This window comes from Amphiprion ocellaris, chromosome 24 (assembly GCF_022539595.1).
Source record: "Amphiprion ocellaris isolate individual 3 ecotype Okinawa chromosome 24, ASM2253959v1, whole genome shotgun sequence".
Taxonomy (NCBI): Eukaryota; Metazoa; Chordata; class Actinopteri; family Pomacentridae; genus Amphiprion; species Amphiprion ocellaris.
In genome coordinates, this window is record NC_072789.1 from 1,835,796 (window position 1) to 1,855,068 (window position 19,273).

General features: G+C 37.5%; 1 long non-coding RNA gene across 1 annotated transcript; it reads left to right on the plus strand.

Annotated features, from left to right (window-relative positions):
• The first annotated feature begins 8,097 nt into the window (after window positions 1-8,097).
• LOC129348333 (uncharacterized) lies at window positions 8,098-18,881 on the plus strand. Its single transcript, XR_008600865.1, has 5 exons — window positions 8,098-8,377; window positions 8,962-9,108; window positions 11,155-11,224; window positions 14,012-14,083; window positions 17,992-18,881. It is a non-coding gene; the product is annotated as an uncharacterized LOC129348333 (long non-coding RNA).
• The last annotated feature ends 392 nt before the right edge of the window (window positions 18,882-19,273 follow it).

Sequence of the window (19,273 nt, forward strand, 5' to 3'; positions counted from 1 at the left end):
GGTCAAAACAAACAATATATTTGTGTGATTTGTGTCTTCCCAAACATCCTGGCTGGTTTAGAAATGGCAGAAGATACTTTTAAAGATGTCGCAGAGGAAGACTAGAGTGAATTGTGGTGTTTGACAGTATTTGATTTAATGACATGTTCCTAATCCACCTTAGAGTACATGTAGGCTAAATATACAAATATGGCAGCACAATATCTTCAGAGTCCAACAGGAATAGCTGTAGCTGTAACGTTCAAATGTGACTGTAGTGTACCTCAATACCTCCTGCTTATGGCTCACTGTGTAGAGCGAATAAACCATTGTTTGTTTTGACTAAGATCGAATCCCTTTACTTCCCTTCCCTTTTTTTTAATTTATTTATTTATTTTTTTAATATTGTCAGCGGTTAAAGTGCTCTGAAATGACGGTTAGGACGTGGATGACGAGTTTTTATTGTTTTCTGAGTGACTAGTTTAAACAACGTGGTCTCAGTTTGTTCCGATGCATTTTAGCAAATCAAGCTAATGTTGTGCTGCGTGTTGTTCTGATGGGAGGCTGCTGAGGGTCTGAGTGTTTCTGAGAACAAACCCGAGTTAAACCTGAAGTTCTGCTCTGGATCTGTTCCACTGAACACACAAACTAACACACAACACAGCAGTGGACGTGCTTCTATGTTGTGGGTTTTCTTGGTGAGACAATAAATAGTTTTGTGACTCGTTCTTAACCAGGCAGCCTGTGTTAAGTTGTGACTATCCCCAGTTGACATGGACGTGTTTCCTGAACAATCACCAGGTGTTAAACACCTGACAGGATGACAGTGATCTATATGGATGAAGCAGAATGCTTGTAGAGCTGATTGGTAGTACAATGAGTAAAACGGTGGTCTCGTAATTTTATCGCTGGATTACGTGGGTTCGAATCCTCTCACCGTACTTGAAAAATACGTGTTTTTTATTTCGGCCCGCACATTTCTTTTTACTGTCTGTAGATGATATTTACATGGATATAGACTTTATTAAGTAGTGATGCCGACGTTTTTCGGCGAGGTCTTCTTTATCTGGTATCTTTATTTCACGTAAATCCAGGTCTGATTGTGACGAATCTGCGGACGAAACATCTGGAGACGGAAACTATCGCCAGTTAACCTGATCACCAGTTAAACTGGAACACCTTGATTACTCAAAGCTGCAGTGTTTATTTGCAAAAGAACCCAACACAACATCTGTGATCTCAATCCCATGTGAATTCTCCATGTCTGTAACTTGTAAAGTAAAAATTCCACCGCAAATTACCGACCATATTTCACCAAACACCAACGTCCTGTGATAATACTAGTCCCGTACAAATCTGCATCTCAGTGATTGGGGTGTATTTTAGTCGTTATTTTTTTAGTGCGTGCCTTTTTTTTTTTTTTTTTTTTTTTACCTCTTTCCCGGTTTAATTATTTTGGCTGCGGTGGAAATTATTAACAGCATTTTACGTGCAAATGCAGGAGTAGGCCGATACACAACAGGCCTATGGAGCATTCACAGAAACAGCAATATCAGATCAACAAGAAGATGGAAATCTGGGAGGATATAGACATGAATGACATGCATGGCAGCGTGCAGTAAGCATATCTTTCAACAGGCTGAATCCAAACACCCTGACGGCCCGTTATCCCAACACTGTCCACTGTTCTCAAGTCTCGTTGCTGCTTTGACATATTTACTGTTGCCATGACGACTACATACCACGTTAAAAGTGATCATTTCAACTCGAACCACAAGCTTTCCATAAACCTGACACTGTCGGTTCAGTATGTCTTTAGATTTAGATTTTATATTAATTACAGGCAGTCTTGATTTACATCAGAGGTCCGTTCCTACAGATCAACATAAGTCAACTTTTGCCTTAAGTCGGAACTCCGGCGAAAATGTAACCAAAGCCGTTCCGTGCATCACAATATCAATCAGTTCTTCAGAAGAGTCCTGAATACCAACAACTTTCATGCATGTACGAATCATTTTACTAGAAGATAACAGAATATTGTAACGGACTGATATTGTTGTTGATGTTGAGGTTTCAATGTTTATTGTTCAGTTCCAGATTTACCTAATGTCAGTGAACGTGCCATGTTTAGTTAGCTCACCTCTGATTGGCTGAGAGTCAGCAGTAGAGAGAGCTGGGAACGGCGGCTAATTCTGGAGCTAAGTTATGGGGTTTTTCTAGTTATTCTGGCGTTGGCTACGGTCCACAGTAGCCTGTATGAAGGTTCAATAAACCAGCAGAGAACCAGATAAAGTCTCACTCATTCATCACAGAGAATCACTACAATATGTTGACCTATGTTGACCCGCATCAAAGGGTTGGGTTGGTTTCGATCCCTCTTTATTCAACTATGGAAGCCTCAAACATATGAGGTTATTATTTTAGAGAGACTGAGGTACTGTGTTGGTGGTATAATTCATCTTTTTACAACAAAATGGACAAGAGGGATTAATTTTGGGGTATTTGGTGCAGAATGAAGTGAACAAACTTGGTTCAGGGACTGGTCTGTCCAGGTACAAAAGAACCTCCTGGTTGCTTTATTCTTGTCTGTATCTAGCTAATTATTATTATTATTTGTTGCTGTGAGTTGTATCTTGGACCCACTAAGTACCAGACACCGTGAGTCACAGTCATCACAGAGGGTCGCTACAATATGTTGACCTGTTTTTACAACTTGACCCATGTTGGTCGTTGTTTCGCCCTGTTCTGAACGTTTTATTCTATCTAATTTCACTTCCATGGAGACGGCTTTCCTTTTCTTCCAAGCATCAGAAGAGTCTGACTTACGCTGGCAGCCATAATGAAGGCAGGAAGTTAGTGAATGTAGCACAATCCAAGGTTCGAGTACAACCAGAGAATGGAAACAAAGCCGTCTGATAGCACCATGACGACGTATTCATCCGCTCTGCTCGCCAACTAGTTCCACGTAACCAGTTCTGACGTAACAATGAAACGCCGTAGGTCGATGACGTCATAAACCGAGGACCTCCTGTATGTGACACACACACCAACACTACAGTTTTTTCCTTCACACAATGTTTTCATAGCTTCACGGGTTTTGGCTAATAGCTGTCTCGCTTGTCTTTTTTGTCTGACTTTTGTCATTTTGTGTTTTGCTTTATTCGTTGTTTTGTGTGTTTTTGTCATTTTGCTTCCTTTTTGTCTTGCTTGTGTTTTTTTGTCTATTTTTTGTCGTTTTGTTCCTTTTTTGTCATTTTTTGTCTTGTTTTGTCCATCATTTTGTCGCTTTAACTTCTTTGTCAAATTTTCTGTCTGTTTCGTGTTGTCTCATTTTTGCCATTTTGTGTCTCATTCTTGTAATGTTGTGTCTCGTTTTTGTAGGTTTTTTTGGTCTGACTTTTGTCATTTTGATCATAAAGTAAAAAACTATTTTATTCAGTTCCAGATACCTGTGTTTAAATGTTGTGTTCCTTTGTAGACACTCTCTGATCTGGAAGTTGTAATGTGGAAATGATAAACTGAGGCTGAATGTTGCTGAAATTGAACTTATTCTTCATATTATTTCTTCAGGAATTTCAGGTTGTTCGTGATGTTTTAATGTTTTCTATCCCAATCCATTTGAGCATGTCTGAGTGCAGAGGTTTTCCTTTGGGCTTCAGTGGGTTGGGAGTCGCTGCTATGGTCTGTCTGGCTGTATTCTGGTTCTGTCTTGATGAATCATGGATGCTAACACACTGGTGTACAGCTACATACACTGAGGCTCCATTATTGAGCAGAAAACAGGCCTGTGAAACAGCATCTTTGCTTCAGCAAGTTTTCACAGTGAAATATACATAAGCTACATAATGTCTTTAAAAATACAGAAGCAGCAATTGCAATCCTTTCATATTTATTCCCAAACTTTCGAGATACAAAATCTGGCCACTTTAAATTCATCTCCCGGCTAATGTGATAGGAGGATACTTAGTCCTTGTTGTCTTAATTAGAGCTTAGACGCTGCTCAGGCCTGAAGGTAGCTGGTGAGATACTTTGGGGAAAATAGTTAATTAGTTATTGTTGGAAGTACAAAGACCAGAATCAGTGTCTCTTCAAAACATGATCACTTTTTACATTTTCAATGCGGGGTTTTTAGTTTCATCCCAAGACAGAACGCTTCTTTATTTCACATTTATGTTGATGTTTTGGGCCATTTCTCCAGCGTACAAGCGAGAGTCGGCCTGAAGTGGTTGTATGATCTCAGCATATTAAACCTTATTTTCCTTTGATCTGACAATAATCAAACCCAAAGAGATGTTTTTGTATGTTTTCTGTGGCTATAACATAATTTCATAGCCTGTTTTTTTCTACCCCTTTTATGTTATTCAAAAAAATAATGCTTTTACTGGTAAGGTCACAAAATAACAGTAAGCCTCGGAGAATTCACATTTCTTTGTTCTCAGTTGATATTTTGAAGCTGTTCTCCAGAAATGTAAAGCTTTGGTGCTGTAAAGCCAGAGACAGCCAGATTAGCCTAGCGTAAAAACTGTGAATGGGGAGAAACAGCTAGCCTGGTTTTATCTGTTGTTGACATGAAATGAAACCACAACTTTACTTTAAGCACTAAAGTGCACATTTTTTAGCCAGTTGCAAAAGTTATAATGTCTTGTTTCAAGGCATGTCTGACATTTTGGAGCTAGAGGACAGTTAGCTTAGCCTAGCATAAAATCTGTTAGCAAAGGGAAACAGCTAGCCTGTTTATTCTATCCCTATCATGAAGCTTCAAGTAAACCCACAACTTTTCGTGATTTAATTTATGTTTGTGTGCTGATTAAACAAACCAGATATCTATCAGTAAACGTTAGATGTGCTGCTTGACATTTTGCTCTACTTTGGAGCTAGCTATCCGCCCCCTTTTGCTTTTCATGCTAAGCTATGCTACCTTTTAGCTCTAGGGTTAACAGACAGATATGACAGTGCTATCAATATTGTAGCTCGATTCTCAGAAAGGAAGTAAAAAGAACTATGTTTTTAAAATATAGAAGTGTAAGAAATTTGACAGCCAAAGCTGCTACTCTCCATTTTTCTCACCGCTCACTGTAGAAACCTCAGTTTTACTGGCTCATTGACTTTGATTAAGCTCCTGACGCCACCACACCAGACTTTTAACATTGATTTATCAGGCTGGCCACTTTCACATTTCAGGCAGCACGTCCAGAGAATAGAGTCAGTCACTGGGTGTAAGATGCTTCTGTAGAATAAACTACTTCAGTTATTAACTGCGGTCCACGTCACTCTGATGTGGACTTGTGGTCACTTCATTGTCTCATTTGGGTTGTAATTAATCTCTATTAAAACCACATCCATCTCAGTGCCCGTCTCACATCCAGTTTAGTGCTTCAGTGCACAAACTAGTGGGAACCTCCGAGACAGCTGGGAAAGATGATAGCAAAAGCATTAAAAACACCTGCACAGAGCGGAGATGGATGGCTGGAAAAGATACATAAAGGTGTTTCAGAAGATTAATGGAAGCCATGTTTCCTCTTTAACCGCATACTTGTCGACTTTTTGTGTCTTTCTCCATTTGTTTTTTTACCTTTCACATTCTAGCCTCATTTCTCCCACAGTCTCCCGAGTGTTTCTGCCTGTGAAGTCTAAGCCAAGCTTAAGCCTCCATCTACTCCGTATGCCTCCTGTCTGATTCTTGCTGCGAGGACCAGGAAATCCTCAGCAGATGCCTGAAAGACTGTTTGGCTGGCTTCATGCTGTTGACAGACAACACAGCTTTGAATGTGAAAACAAGACTATTTCGAGCAGGCTTTGCAGAGATGAATTTATAGACAGAGAAAGGAGGAAGAAACTCACAGACTTTCTCTTTGCACTTGTTTGACATTTTTCTCCGAACTTGTCAACATGAAATGCTTTGTGAGAACAGCATGGAGGAAATGCAAACATTTTGTGGCTGTCACAGTGAAGGCTTTCATCCTGAGATGCTGCACATGGATACACATCAGAAAAACATGTTTCTATTGATCAGAATTTCACACCAGTCATCTTAAATTTACAAGCTGGAGCCTCTGCAAAGATGGAAACAACAACAACCAGTTCCTAAGTACATATTCGCTGCCAATTCATGTATTATCTACATGAAAAGGAACTGTGTGTGCTGGAGTTTCTGGGTGCTTCTGCACCTCATCAATCACACCCACTGCTGCCAGTATTCAGCGCCAGTTGAAGTAACAGTGTGTTGTTTTCTTCAGTTTCTTGTTCATTTCAATGCCTGGTACCACTAAAGGTACCTTCATTTGGACAAATACAATGACAAAAAAACAGCTGATAAGAGTCTAATTTCAGAGCTGATATCAGACATTTTCCATGTTTTCTTGATAAGAACCAAAATCCCTTCAGTTCTTCCATCAGTAGCTATAGCATTGTTCTGCCAAAAACAGCTTTTAGGATTCCATGTTTTCTTTTCTGTCTGTTTTGGTCACATGATCCACACAGGAGTAAGTAGTGATTCATAAACAGTCCTGTTGCACTAATTCTAACTAATCTGCTTTGTTTTTGGGCTTGTGGTTTTCCATTTAGTGTTTGATGATTTTCCACAGGTTTTCAGTTGGATTTAGATCTGGTGACTGAGCAGCCAAGGGATGGTTCCAGTGTTCTGGTTCTCCATCCAGGCTTTAACTGACCTTGTTTTCCAGCTGATGGAAGAAGACTGTTTTCAGGAGTAGCCCTAAACACGACCTGGTTCATTGGCCCTTTTTGTTCATTTGAGTCTCATTTTGTCATTTTGTGTCTCGTTGTTGTCTTTTTTGCATCTCATTTTTGTTGTTTTGGTTCATTTTTGCCATTTTGTGACTCATTTTTGTTGTTTGTGTTTTGTTTTTGTCGTTTTGTGTCTCATTTTTGTCATTTTGTCTCATTTTTGTCGTTTTGTGCCTCACTTTTGTCATTTTGTGTCTCGTTTTTGCCATTTTGTGACTCATTTTTGTTGTTTGTGTTTTGTTTTTGTTATGTTGTGCCTCATTTTTGTCATTTTATGTCTCATTTTTGTTCTTTTGTGTCTTGTTTATGTCATTGTGTTTTATTTTTGTCATTTTATGTCTTGTTTTAGTCATTTTGTGTCTTGTTTTTGTGGTTGTGTGTCTTATTTTTGTTGTTTTGTGTCTTGTTTATGTCATTTTGTCTTGGTTTTGTTGTTTTGTGTCTCGTTTTTGTTGTTTTGTGTCTTGTTAATGTCATTGTGTCTTATTTTTTGTCATTTTGTGTCTTATTTCTGTCATTTTGTATCTTCTTTTAGTCATTTTGTGTCTTGTTTTTGTCATTGTGTGTCTTATTTTTGTTGTTTTGTGTCTCGTTATCTCTCTGTTTATCATGTAATCAGCTGCATTGTTTGTCATGTTCTTTGTATTCTTCAGGTAGTACACCTTTAGTGGTACCAGGCATTAAAATGAACAAGGAATTGAAGAAAACAAGAGTGGTCTAATATAATTTTTTCCATGACTGTATGTAGTGAGACAGGAAGTGATGATTTGGGTGAATCACAGACTTACAGTTATTACCTGGCATTTTATAAACCATGAATTTCCCCTTAGAGAGGAGTTCTAGAGCCTTATTTTTTCATTGCATTGTTTTCTCCAGGATATTCAGGTCAGTGTAAAGCCCCATTATAATGTGCTCAGAGTGCCGGTGCTCCATTAGCTCTAATGAGACACACCTGGCGCTGCGCACCTGTGGAGGAGAGGCCGGACGCTGGCACCATGAGGAAGACATCAGCTGAAAGGTTTGGACTTCTCTCTGCATGACAAAAAAGTAAAGATATTCTCCTGTACTGTACAGAGTCACACAGAGATTTAGTGTCCCAGCTGATACTGTGTCATACGTCATATATACATGAGAAAGACAGTCAAAGCTGAAGGTTCAGTATGATGGTAGAGTAGCACATCCTAGCTGTATGAATACTGTATGAGGGTCATTCTAGTGTAGGAGGACAGTTTTGTTTTTATCGTTTTGTCTTGTTTTAGTCGTTTTGTGATATGTTTTGTCGTTTTGTTTTTGTCATTTTGTGATTTCTTTTTGTCATTTTGTGTCCTTTTTTAGTCATTTTGTGCCAGGGGCAGATCTACTGGGGTGGCATAGGATGGCAACTGCCACCCCTAGAAGATGCCTTGCCACCCCTCCTGCCATCCCAGTTCTGAACGATCTAATTCAAAAATATGTATATGAAAGGTTGTGGCCGGCCGTAAAGAGCGAAAGTCCAGGAAAGACGAATAACGAGTGAAACTCCGATGTCCGAGTGCTTTCGAACGCACCATGCAGACGTCACGTCCTGAACAGTCTATGCCGCTACAGATACGAGGTGACACGCCCCCCTGAGGGACCTCACTCATGTGGATGACAGCTGGACTTCGGTGTGGCGGTAAGACACTCGTTAGACTGGGTTAGACTACATGCTAATATAACTGTTCACTATGTATTAAATGCTAATAGTGTCTAAATTCACATAAAGTCTTTGCTTGTGAGACGAGCCACGGTTTCCAGTGAGTCTGGGCCTTGCTAATTTTTACTTCTGTAGCTAGCTAATGTTAGAGAACAGCCACAGAAGGATGGTGGGGGATCGTCTGTGGAAGTTTTTCTCTTTTTTTGATAATTACAACCTGTGGTTCTGACAACAGACTGTAGGTCAAAAGAAATCACACATTCACTAAGACTTTACATGACATTAAAGTGTAACCAAACCCCCAGTCACACCAGGTTTTCATGCACTGTTTAAAAACTACATCCTGCTTATTTAATGCTGGTTTTTATAATTTTGGTGTCAAGGTCATAATAACATCAACATTGGTGTGTTTCATCATAGTACAGTCATATCATTTAGTTTACAGCTCAAAAAACGTTTACATGTTAAGTATCTCTTTAAAGGTTTAAGCTGTACACAACAGATTGTATCATAGTTAAGACTATCAAAGGAAAAACATAGTTCAGTCAGTGTGAATGTTGTAGGAGACAGTAAAGAATGAAGAGGAAGGGAACCACCAGCAGCTTTTCCCAGCCTAAAAGAAGAGAGGAGGAAGAACATCCCAGAGAGGAGATGGAGGAGGAAGAGTTCAGAGAAAGATATGAAGGCATGCAGAGCTCAGACAGAGAAAGGTAAATCAGAGACTATGTCTGGTCCAGCTGGTCCACATGCTATGAATATATCTGAGTAAGAGGTACACCTGTCACAAGAATCACCTGTTTGGATAAAATATTATCTGATGTAGTTCATCTTTTAATTTTAAGATGATAAGTAGATCCTTCATTCTTAAGAATATCTAAATATTGGAATTACAAAATTATTGTAAGCAATGTCCCAAATAAAGAGCATCAAACAATAAAACCACAAATCTAAGACAATAAATAAAATCATCTGGACTCTGTTCTAGATGAGCTGATAATGTAATCATTGTTTCAGGCTGAACATAAGCAGAGATCACACAAATGCAGATTTCCCAAAACGGTGCATGAGAGAGACATTGTCTAGTCTAAATCCAATTTATTGCTAAATTTAAGACACATTTTAACATATCTAGCATTTGGTTTCTTCAGAGCGTATGAGGTTGACTTTATTTCAGATTAAATCTTTTCCCCTTTTACTGGACATATCAGATCACATGTTGTGATTGACAGCTAATAAGAACAAATCATGTTTAGGATTGGCTGACAAATACAAATGATATTTACTTATTTAACATACTTATTTCAGCAGGATTTTGTGTCAATTTGATAATGTCTGCTGGTTGGTTTCATCCAAATCCATCATTCCATTTTTGAGTAATGTTACTAACAGACAGACAAACAACTGCCAATCATCACATGACTCTGCCAAGGCTCCGCCTCCTTGGCAGAGTACATACACATATATATGCCACCCCCTAAAATGTATCTGGCACCCCTTTGCCACCCTATTAATTTTTCTCTAGATCCGCCCCTGTTTTGTGCCTTGTTTTTGCCGTTTTGTGTCTCCTTTTTTTCGTTTTGTGTCTCGTTTTTTTCATTTTGTGTCTTGTTTATGGCGTTTTGTGTCTCGTTTTTGTCTTTTGTGTCTTGTTTTTGTTGTTTTGTCTTGTTTCTACTGTTTCGTGTCTTTTTTGTCATTTTGTGTCTTGTTTTTGTCTTGCTTTAGTCATTTTGTCTTGTTTTTGTCATTTTGTGTCTCATTTTTGTCATTTTGTATATTGTTTTTGTTTTGTGTCTCATTTTTGTTGTTTTGTGTCTCATATTAGTCGTTTTGTGTGTTGTTTTTGTCATTTTGTGTCTCATTTCTGTTGCTTTGTGTCTTGTATTTGTCATGTTGTGTATCGTTTTTGTTGTTTTGTCTCATTCTTGTTTTGTGTCTTGGTTTTTTTATTTTGTGTCATATTTTAGTCATTTTGTCTCTTGTTGTTGTCTTTTGTGTCCAGTCTCAAAAGCACAGATTCAGATTTTTGAGATTTACTGCAAACATACAGACCCTAAAACAGAACATTGGAAATGAGTCTTCATTCTTCTTCTTCTTCTTCTTCTTCAGAATCTGGCTTCCAGACTCTCAGTAATTAGCTTAACATTGGTGTTGCTTTTAAATGCAACGTGTCAGAAGTGGAACAGTGACTGATGTGATTTAACATTTCCAGACATCCATTCCTCATCCGGTCTCAGCTTCATGTTGTGACCTCCTGTAGTCATCTCATCTCCCTTGTCAAATTCTCTCCCCGCTCTGATAAGTCTGCTCTGTTTGCAGTCCTTCCCATCTATCACACAAATCCCAACCTCAGAATGCAGCCATACAGGCGGGAAAATAAATAAATAACGGTGTAATGCTAAGCCTGAATAGATAAGAAATGCTGTATGGTGTCAAGGCAAGCTTTATGGAAAATTCAATCAAAGCTCAAGTGTCCAGGAGATTAATCGCTGCAATTATTTACACTCAACTCCAGGTGCTGTTCATGTGAGAAGAAATGGATTATATTCCCCCTGCAGACAGAGCAGCTGATAAATAGGGTTTTTTTTTTTTTTTTTTTAAGCAATAATCAGGCTCCTGAATCTTTTCAGTTCACTTCAGCTCTTAGAAATGTGGGAAAAACTTTGAGACCCAGCAGGCTGAGGTGAGAGGAGTCGATGGGAAAGACGAGGTCAACGTTGTCCTCACACCTTTTCCTTCACATTTACTCAACACAGGAGAGCAGCTTCCTCCCTGGAACATGGAAATGAAGCGTCGGCGACAAAAACGTGAAACAGAACGACAAAAGTAAGACAAAAATGACAAAATATGAGAAACAAAACGAAAGTGAGAAACAGAATGGCAAAAAATGAGACAAACGACACAACAAAACAAAAAAAGAAAAACAATTTTCAAAAAAATGTCAGTAACAAAAAAATGGACAAATGATGAAAACGAGACAAAAATGTACACAAATTAGACAAAAAAATGACAAAATTGAGAAACAAAACAAGAAAATAGCGCGAGCGAGACAAAAAGGAAACACAAAACGACACAAACATGAAACAAACGACAAAAGTCAGACAAGAAAGACAAAACTACAAAAAGAAAAAAGACAAACTGGACAAAATATTGCAGAAATGAGACACAAAATGACAAACGTGAGACAAAATGACATTAAAAAAAACAAGAGACAAAAAATTTGACAAAAAAGTTAGTGACAAAAAATGGATGTAAACAAGACAAAAAATGACAAAAAAGTAACAAAACGACAAAAATACACAATAAAACTCAAGCAAGACAAAAAGGAAACAAAAAGACAAATGTCACACAAAACAAAGCAAAACAAAGCAAAACACGAAATGACAACAAAAAAATGGACACAAAAAATGGAACAAAATGTCAAAAAAAATACACGATAAAACACAAGCGAGACAAAAAGGAAACACAAAACAACAAACATGAGATAAACGACAACAGACAAAAAAGACAAAAAAACAACAAAAACATGACAAAATATTTCAAAAACAAGACACAAAACAACATAAGTGAAAAACAAAATGACAAGAAATTAGACAAAAACGAGACACAAAATTACAAAAGCGAAAAACAAAACAAAATAACACAAGTGAGACAAAAAGGAAACACGAAATGATGAAAACTAGAAACAAAACGACAAAAACATGAGAGAAACAGCAAAAGTCAGACAAAAAAGACAAAAGCAAGACAAAATATTACAAAAATGAGACGCAAAATGACAAAAAATGAGACAACACAAAGCAAAAAGAGGCAAAAATTTGACCGTTACAAAGTGAGAAAAAAATGGACGCAAACGAGGCAAAATGTTACAAAAAGGAAACCCAAAATGACAACAGCATGAAACAAATGGCAAAAAACAGACAAAAAAGACAAATAACAACAAAAACAAGACGCAAAATAACACAAACATGAGACAAACGACAAAAGTCTTACAATGCTAACCTTGCCTGGCGCTGTGAGGCAAATCGGGGACACCAACATGTTGTTTGGTAGGTTTTTATGTGAATGTTCTTAAAGAAAATATTAGTTTTAGTATTAGAAAATATTATTATAAGTTTTACTCACATATATGTAATCACTTTAGATATTTTTAGGATTTTTTGGAAGATTTTTACTCATTTTTTGAAAATATTTACAAGAATTTTCTTGTCAAATTTGGGGGATTAAAAAAAGCCTTTAAGGAATTATTGGAATTTTCTTCCTGAAAGTTTTGCAAATTTTCTGAAATTTGGGGGATTTTTTGCTGAATTTTTGAGGATTTTTTTTCAGACAAGGAAACAATATGTTTTGGTGCCCATAAATGAAGACAACAGGAGGGTTAATACATCTCAAATTAGGAGGTTACATGAAAGCGAAAATCTATTTTTCAGTGAAAAACTGCTATTTTTTTTTAGCATGTCTGGCTTATTTTAAGACACCTAAGCTTGACAATCCTGGTAAAATAGAGCTTAAAATAAGTTTTCCAGCTAATTTTAAGATCCTAATATTCTAAATATCTTATCTTATTTCAAGAAATCTTACAAAGACATTTTTCAGTTGTACTATTGGCAGATTTTTCACTCATTTCAAGGTAAAAGTTCCTTGAAATAAGTTTTTTTCTTGTTTTGAGGGGGGCATTTTTACCAGTGTGAACCCAGCTTCTACTTTCATGCCATCGGCCTGCTTTATTTCGTTCCTCTCTTTGAGGTTCTGTGGAGGAGATTGTTCCCCAGAAATGACTTTAATGTGGCTCGTTTTCATCTCACAGTCGATCTGTTTTCTTCTTGCAGTTTGATGCTAGCTTTCCGTGTCGCTGAATGTTTTGGCATGTGTTTCATGGATTGTTTTTTTTTCCTCCCCTGATGTTAATAACAAATTAGGACAAGAGCTAAAATCTACTTTGAGCTGTTTCTTCCTCTTGTCAGCGTTCAGCTGGCTGGCTAAACACAGGAAAGGACCAGTGTCTGTCAGCGTTAATTACTTATGCAAATGGCCACAGAACAGTAATTACATCCTGCTGACACACAAACAGTGGAGTTACAAGGACGTCCATCCTCAAGAGGTTGTTAGTAAAACTATCATTCTTTTACAGCATCAAAAGACATGCAGATATGAGACAAACGACACGAAAACATGAGGTACACGACCAAAGTCAGACAAAAAAAGGCCAAAATCAAGACAAAATATTACAAAAATGAGACGACCAACATGAAACAAAGCAAAAAGATAAAAAGTTAGACAAAAAAGTTACAACGCGACAAAAAATGGACACAAATGAGACAAAAAATGACAAAAAAAATACACAATAAAACACAAGCGAGACAAAAAGGAAACAAAACAACAAAATGTCAGCAAAAATAAATGTATTTACAGCCTGATACTGGAGCTCATTTCCCATTTCATGACTCTTGTATAGGGAGTGAATCTACCTTTACCCTCTGTGTTTAAATTCTATTAAATGAAACATGATTAAGGGTGTTTGAATGCCAGGTACCATCATTGGACAGTCCATGACCCAGAGAGGTTTCTGTGATTCATCTCAACTCCACTCACGTTCCACATCTTTGCTCATTTTAGGATCAGCCAGGAGTTTGGAGGAGTCGGGTCCCATTGAGATGTGATGGTCGGAGCTTCAACACTGACGTCTCAGTGAGTTCATTCATCTTTTTAAACAGTCAGTGGGTGAAACTAACCCGTCCCACAGTGGGCTAAACCCAGCTAACATCCCATAGTAGTGCATGAACACTCCAATAGTGAATGTTTGGGCTTTCTGGAAGGGCAGCCTGCACTGATGAAAAGATCCAGAACACAAGACAAAACCACAATGGAGAAAATGCTCCTCTCAAAACAAGAAAAACAAACTTATTTCAAGGAACTTGTACCTTGAAATAAGTGACAAAACCTGCCAATAGAACAAGTGAAAAATGGTTTGGTAAGATTTCTTGAAATAAGATATGATATTTAGAATATTGAGATCATAAAATTAGCTGGGAAAACTTATTTTAAGCTCTTTTTTTAATTTATTTTTTTTTCCAGGATTGTCCAGCTTAGGTGTCTTAAAATAAGCCAGATATGCTAAAAAAAAATAATAATAATAATTAAAAAGCAGGTTTTCAGTCAAAAATAGATTTTTGCTTTCATGTAACCTCCTAATTTGAGATGTATTAACCCTCCTGTTGTCCTCATTTATAGGCACCAAAAAATATTGTTTCCTTGTCTAAAAAAAATCCAAAAAATCAGCAAAAAAATTCCCCAAATTTCTGAAAATTTGCAAAACCTTCAGGAAGAAAATTCCAATAATTCCTTAAAGGCTTTTTTTAATCCCCCAAATTTGACAAGAAAATTCTTGTAAATATTTTCAAAAAATGAGTAAAAATCTTCCAAAAGGGTTAGGGTTAGGGCGACTCATTGTCGCTTTAAATCCATTCCTCTGGAAGCTCTGGAGGACCGCTTTTGGCCCACGGGCCTCATGTTGGACACCTCTGGTTTAAACGGACAGCTGTAAATGATTCAGGCACATCTTCTTCATAAGTGGAACATTAGCGAGGGTCTAATCTTTGCTCCAAAATGACAACATACTCCAGGAAACCCCCTGTAGAAAACAATCCCCTTGATTCCTGGAGACGTATTCCTGCTATTCATCCACACAGAGCTCCACGTTTGACGCAAGCTGAGTCACAACTGGCCTGGAGAAACTTAAATTAGCTCTCTATCGTCTCGGTAACAGACTCACCCAAGGCCAGCCACGGCGCTCAGAACTCAACAGTCCTCACTGGTAATCGTTAATGAGCTGCTTTTCTAATTGTGATTTTTATCAGGTGTGTTCACAGAGAATCTAACAGTCAGGATTAAGAGGAAATTGAATTCAGTTTTAATCGAGGCGTAATGTATTCATTCATACTGTGCAGAATTCTGGATGGTGGTCATGTGCAGTTAAGGAGCAAATGTAGGTGGCATTAGTCCAAGTATTGCATTGTACACTGGAAAAAATGCCCCTGTCAAAACAAGAAAAAAAATATTTCAAGGAACTTTTACCTTGAAATAAGTAAAAAAATCTGCCAATAGAACAAATGAAAAGTGGCTTGGTAGGATTTCTTCAACTGAGATATGATCTTTAGAATATTGAGATCTTAAAATTAGCTGGAAAACTTATTTTAATCTATATTTTACCAGGATTGTCAAGCTTAGGTGTCTTAAAATTAGTCAGACATGCTAAAAGAAATGGCAGTTTTTCACTCAAAAATAGATTTTTGTTTTCATGTAACCTCCTAATCTGAGATGCATTAACTCTCCTGTTGTCCTCATTTACAGGCACAAAGTTTTTTTTTTTTTTTTAAATTCCCCAAATTTGGCAAGAAAATTCTTTCAAATTCTTTGAAAAAGTATTTTCAAAAAATTTGTAAAAATCTTCAAAAAAAAATCCTAAAAATATCTAAAGTGATTCCATATATATCAGTAAAACTTCTAATATTTTCTTTAAGAACTTTCACACAAAAATCAACCAAAATCCAGTGAAATTCGCTGCGTTGACGCCACTGTTTGTGACAGATGTCGTCAGAGTGCAGATGTCAGAGACTCTCCATCAGTTAGTGGTAATATGTGATCACACCACACTGACCTCTGGGAAATTGAGTCTTTAATCACGACATCTCTGGACCTGGACTCCCGGTGAATTAGCATTCCTCAGACACAAGCTAATCTAGCAGCTTCTTCCTGCGAGAGGACACTGTTTGACTTTGTGCCATGTAGCATTGATGCAGTTCTGATGGATGAAAACAGGCCGAGTGTTGAGCGTCAGAGCGGTAAGAGACGTCCTCTGAGTGTTCGGTTTGAGCTACGATTCACATCAAAAACACAACGCAAGAAGACAAAGAATATCACACAGGAAGTGGTCTGAAATGTGCCTGGTAAAACAATGCTAACAATGCTAATAATGAGCTCATTTAGGCTTTAGCTTGACCAGGGGTGTGAAACTCGCGGTCCATGGGCCAAAACCGGCCCTCCAGAGGATCTAATCTGGCCCACAGGACGACTTTGTAAAGTGTCAGAGAGAAGACATTAACTGCAGATTGTAAATATGTGCAACTATCAATGCAAAATAAATTCATCATAAAGTAAAATACTAGATTGCTCATTTTTCTTTTGCCAGTTTGTGTCTCATTTTTGTCATTTTGTGTTTTTTGGTCTGGCTTGTGTTGTCTATTTTTTTTGTCATTTTGTTTCTCATTTTTGTCACTTTTGGTCCGGTTTGTGTCATTTGTGTAATTTTTTGTTTTGTTTTTGTCGTTTGTCCATTTTTTTTGTTGCTTTCTAAGTTTTTTGTCCAGTTTTTTATCTGTTTTCATTTTGTTTCGTGTCATTTGTTTAATTTTTTTGCCGTTTTGTGTCTCATTTTTGTAATATTTAGGATCCGAGCACCGAACAGTGTGAAGACCCTATTGGAATGCAAGGAATTATTATTTTTCTTTCTACGTTGTCCAGGGAAAAATGCTGCAAGAACATAATATTGGCAAAAAAAAACATAGTCACTCAGATATTAGCAAAATTAGCAATAACACACATAACTATAGTTTAAACTGTTTAAAATGAACGGCTTCTCCAAAATGAAATGCATCTGTCCAAACTACAGTAAAGGTATCCCAAATCAACGAAAATCATCCAAAAAAAACCCTTCCAAAATGACAGCCTTAGTGCCATAGCGCCCCCTGTAGCATTTTAGTAAATAGCCCCCACAGCAAGTTTCACCTACGACTATGAAATTTGGTATGCAGATGTAGTACATCAGTGCGAACAAAAAAGTCTCTTGGAACCATCCTCTACACCCAACAGGAAGTCCGCTATTTTGAATTAAATGTCAGATTTTTGGTGTTTTTGGTCATTTTCAGCAATTAATTTCTCACAGGCGGTAACTCCAAAACACCTGAAATTGGGACAATACATACAACACACCTTCAGGTTGGCAGTTTGTGAAAATTGTACACCAAACTCACAGGGCGTGGCCATGGCGGCTGACTGAACTCTGATGCTTCGCCGTAAAGCAGGAAGTCTTGTGCAAATCCCGTCTACATGCTGCTATCTGCCTCCAACTTTACATGTGTGATCAGATTCCAGTCCTGATGAATTCCATAGACCAATATACACTCACAGTGATAGCGCCACCTGGTGGATGGACAGGAATTGCTGCATAACAAGCCTGTACATGCTCCTATCTGCCTGAAACTTAGGATATATGCTAAGAATCCAGCCCTCATCACGTTCACAGGTCTACATATACTCTGTCACAGCATCGCCTGGTGGACATGCGTGGATTCGCTGACCAGCAAGGCTGCGAGGACCTGTTCAATGCTGCTTGCAGCTTTAATTTGTCTTGTTTTTGTTGTCTGATGTCAAATTGGGCTGAATTAAAATGAACTAAAATGAGTTTGACCCCCCTGCTTTAGCTAGTGCATTCTAACACATTTACCACTGTGGGTACATATCGTAACTATGTCCTCCCTTAATTTCCCATAAGGATCATTTCTTTTCCTGTCTTCCTGCCCCGGCCTCACCTACTGCAGGTCTCTGAAGGATTTAAAGCACTGACAGTCAAGAAGCCATTACAGCTCACTGAGAGGACGACCAGCAAATTGGTTAGCTCGCAGCAGCAGTAAATAAGATGGAGGGGACCCATGTTTTCCACCTTGTCAATAACTGGCCTTAGTGCGGCAAAGGCGTCTTCAGTCGGAATTTAAAGTCGGTGGCGAGTCAGGAGCAGAGGAAAGAAGAAGCTGAAGAGAGACTTCAGGTTGGAGAGAGCACAAAGAGAATGTTTGATCTGAGGTGGCAGCTGGAAGTTATATTCCAGACATGAACTCATGAGGAGAATCCACTCAGAAGCTCAATCAGACTAAATGGTTCTCATGCGCGAGTGTTGTCTTCACGGAGAATATTAAATCAATTCTAAAAATACAAGCTTTGACCTTTAAGAGAAGCTAAAAACTCCAAATCCGACCCAGACTATTTGTCTTATTTTTAGTCAAAATGTCTCATCCCACTTGATTTAAGATAAATTCGCTTAACAAGAGACATTTAAGCAGATGGAGGGACTTGTTTTAAGACAATGCATCTTAAATATCTTGTTAAGTCAAACAATCTTGAAATGATCTTGTTTTGAGTTGAATTTTACAAGAAAACTCAAAATAAGTTTAACCCTCGTGTCGTCCTGTGGGTCAAATTGACCTGTTTTAAAGTTTGAAAATGTGGAAAAAAATATATTTTCACAGTGAAACTTCTGATGTCCACATTTTCAACATTTTTGGAAAATTTTTGAACATTTTTTGGTGGAAAACAAGAAATGTTAAAAATGTTTCTTAAGAACATTCACATAAAAATCAACAAAAATCCAGTTAATTTTGCTGGACTTTGGTTGATTTTTTGTGAATGTTCTTAAGAAAATATTAGAAGTTTTACTGATATATACGGAATCATTTTATATATTTTTAGGATTTTTTGGAAGATTTTTACTCATTTTTTGAAAATATTTACAAGAATTTTCTTGCCAAATTCGGGGGATTTTTTTAAAAATAAAACTTTTAAGGGAAACTTAAGGAATTATTCAAATTTTCGGAAGGTTTTGCAAATTTTCAGAAATTTGGGGAATTTTTTTGCAGATTTTTCGGACAAGGAAACAATATTTTTTGGTGCCTATAAATGAGGACAACAGGAGGGTTTATACATCTCAAATTAGGAGGTTACATGAAAGCAAAAATTTACTTCTGAGTGAAAAACTATTTTTTTTAGCATATCTGGCTTATTTTAAAACACCTCAGCTTGACAATCCTGGTAAAATCGAGCTTAAAA